General features: G+C 32.1%; 1 protein-coding gene across 3 annotated transcripts in view; it reads left to right on the forward strand.

Moving 5' to 3' along the window:
• LOC106478481 (sodium/potassium/calcium exchanger Nckx30C-like) overlaps positions 1–3,587 on the forward strand; it is a 103,152-nt gene that overhangs the window by 12,871 nt on the left and 86,694 nt on the right. Inside the window, exon 1 of one of the 3 annotated variants that reach the window (XM_022382084.1) lies at positions 1,043–1,066. The exons of the other annotated variants lie outside the window; for them this stretch is intronic. The gene's annotated coding sequence lies outside the window, so the exon portion shown is untranslated. Of the gene's footprint in view, positions 1–1,042; positions 1,067–3,587 lie in introns of those variants that run through there. 3 annotated transcript variants of the gene reach the window in all.

The raw sequence follows: 3,587 nt of genomic DNA on the forward strand, positions 1-3,587 counted from the left end.
TTATTTCTCCTGGTTTTAGTTACAGGTAGGGATAATAACATTGAGATATATTTATTTCTCCTGGTTTTAGTTACAGGTAGGGATAATAACATTGAGATATATTTATTTCTCCTGGTTTTAGTTACAGGTAGGGATAATAACATTGAGATATATTTATTTCTCCTGGTTTTAGTTACAGGTAGGGATAATAACATTGAGATATATTCATTTCTCCTGGTTTTAGTTACAGGTAGGGATAATAACACTGAGATATATTTATTTCTCAGGATTCTAGCCGTACTATAAATATCTATTAACACAGCTATTAATACTGATGAAAACCAATATTCAGAATAAAATGCGCATTTTGAGAAATTTTAAACAGACTTAATTTAAACATAAGATTCAGTTAATTTAATAATGAAGCAAATTATGTCTAAAGCATGTGTGATACTTAACGCAAGACTAATGATAGATGAATTTTTTCTATTGATTAGTTGAAACGTTAAATTCTAATAACTAGCAATTTTCCATGATTTTAAACAGATTTGTTTACATTGTAATTAAAAACTCTTTAGAACAGAAAACTTTAATTTTATTACAGTAATATTAATAACATGTCTATTAATTTTCTAGAATATCTAATAATTACGTATGGGAAAAGTCTGCTACTAAATATTAATCTTGTGAGTGTAATAAAGTATGTAATAAATTTACACCTTAACTTAAGCAAGAGGAACCAAATTTGTTAATTCGTTCCTGACAATTCATATCAACGGATTTACCGTACAATTGGAAATGAGATCTATGTGATTAAACAAAATAATTATTTCTTGCATTTGAAACATAAGAAACTTTTCTGATTATTTTTAATTAAGTTATATAACCAGATTTTTGGAGCAACTAAACTGATATAGGCTAAGCGCGTTTTTCGTCTGTGATTCAGGCGCGCAGCCAGCAACCAAGCGTTATTGATTGGTTGTCAAGGTTACGGGTGCGTTTTTACTAGCCAGGAACAGAGGGCGCGACAACAGCATTCAGCTGTTCCCCGCTGTTGCTACTATTCGAAGCACAACACACACACCAAGTAAGTACTGTCAAGTTTTCGTTAATAAGAAAATAATTGTAAAAGTAGCAGGTTTGGTAGATACTTAAGTTTGTGAAAGTCACAAACATATTCCCATGAGCATCTTCAATCTCAGGTAGGTGTAAATACATTTAATGTAATATTCCACCTTGTCGACATTATAAGAGAGAAAAACAAGGCTGCTTATATTTTCTCTCGTTAATGCGTATGTATAAACCACAACATATAGTTAAAGTATTGAAAGTGACCCTCATATTAGCCACTACTAGGACAGAGTCTACATTACTCTAACGAACGTATTTGAAATAATTCTGAAAATAATGAATCGATTTGGAAAATAAAAAGGTGCAAATTACAGTAAGATTTTACCCAATTTTACTTGCAACAGGGTAGATTAAAAAACAAAGGATAATTTAATATATTAATAAATAATTAATCTCATATTATCCTTTGGATTTAAAGATGTGTAAACAACTTACGTTATAGCATTTGTTTGTTCGTTCGGTGTTAAGTACAAAGCTATACAATGGGTTATGTGTGCTGTGTGTTCTGCTGGTATCGAAACCCATTTTTTAGTGTTATAAGTCCCCAAATGTATAGCCGAGCCATCTGAAATTATAAAGTTGGTAGGTATCGAAACCCAATTTTTAGTGTTATAAAGCCCCTAAATGTATAGCTGAGCCACCTGAAATTATAAAGTTGGTAGGTATCGAAACCAAATTTTTAGTGTTATAAAGCCCCTAAATGTATAGCTGATCCATCTGAAATTATAAAGTTGGTAGGTATTGAAACCAAATTTTTAGTGTTATAAAGCCCTCAAATGTATAGCTGAGCAATCTGAAATTATAAAGTTGGTAGGTATCGAAACCCAATTTTTATTGTTATAAAGCCCTCAAATGTATAGCTGAGCCCTCTGGAATTATAAAGTTGATAGATTTAGCACAATGTAGAAAACACCAAATTTTCGTGAAAAACTTAATATTACATAAAATTGTAAATACAGATGCTCTGACATGCCTGCATAGTTTCCTGTAGCATAACCCAGAAAATAAAAATAAAATAAAGACAGATAATATCAAAACCAGTGCAGAATAACTGGTCGGAAATAGGGCCCATCCGCGAATGTAACGTTTATCAATAGCTTTTGTAAGACATAAATCAACTAAATAGGGCAAAATTAAAAATAATTAACAAGGGAAATTTTAGACCTCAATCTAATATATATATATATACCACAAACGATAGGTTTTCTATCATTAATACGTTTGGTATATCTCACTGGGAGGTAAGTCTTGGATACAGTTTAGTTATATACCACAAACGATAGGTTTTCTATCATTAATACGTTTGGTATATCTCACTGGGAGGTAAGTGTTGGATACAGTTTAGTTATATACCACAAACGATAGGTTTTCTATCATTAATACGTTTGGTATATCTCACTGGGAGGTAAGTCTTGGATACAGTTTAGTTATATACCACAAACGATAGGTTTTCTATCATTAATACGTTTGGTATATCTCACTGGGAGGTAAGTCTTGGATACAGTTTAGTTATATACCACAAACGATAGGTTTTCTATCATTAATACGTTTGGTATATCTCACTGGGAGGTAAGTCTTGGATACAGTTTAGTTATATACCACAAACGATAGGTTTTCTATCATTAATACGTTTGGTATATCTCACTGGGAGGTAAGTGTTGGATACAGTTTAGTTATATACCACAAACGATAGGTTTTTCTATCATTAATACGTTTGGTATATCTCACTGGGAGGTAAGTCTTGGATACAGTTTAGATGGGCTCCTGTCATTTATTTGGCGTGGTTGGTATTTTAGCCCACTTCTTAATCGGTACACTACTCTCCGAATTGACCAACAGCATTTAACTTCTTTCTCTGAAACTGTTTTCCAGTTTGGGCCACAGAATTTATCGGTCAGTGTTATACATCTAATTATTATATTTCTCAAATCTAAGGTTAAAGAAAAAGAACAATGTGTAGAATATACACGGACTTTTCTCTGTGACTTTTATTTGCGAGCTTTCGGCTCTTTCCTCGATATATTGTGGCCTGTGTGGCCTGATGAACGCTCCAGAGGGCCGAAAGCTCGCAAATAAAAGTCGTAAAGAAAAGTCCGTGTATATTCTACACATTAATTTACTTACCTACGTTAAGTCTTAAACAACCAAAAACACAATTGATGAAGTTTTAACGCACAATGTTTTGTGTTTCATTTATATTTTTCATGCGATCGGTATATAACTATTTTGAACTTAAGTTACACAAAATCATCTCTGGATTGTAGATACATGTTGAGTTACTTCGAAGTTTTAACTGTACCTTCATTGAAGTTTGTTCATCTTATATTGTTTATATTCCTATTTTGTGCTTAGGTTACACAAAATCGTCTCTGATTTGTAGATACATGTTGAGTTACTTCGAAGTTTTAACTGTACCTTCATTGAAGTTTGTTCATCTTATATTGTTTATATTCCTATTTTGTGCTTAGGTTACACAA

This window comes from Limulus polyphemus, unplaced genomic scaffold (assembly GCF_000517525.1).
Source record: "Limulus polyphemus unplaced genomic scaffold, Limulus_polyphemus-2.1.2 Scaffold215, whole genome shotgun sequence".
Classification (NCBI taxonomy): Eukaryota; Metazoa; Arthropoda; class Merostomata; order Xiphosura; family Limulidae; genus Limulus; species Limulus polyphemus.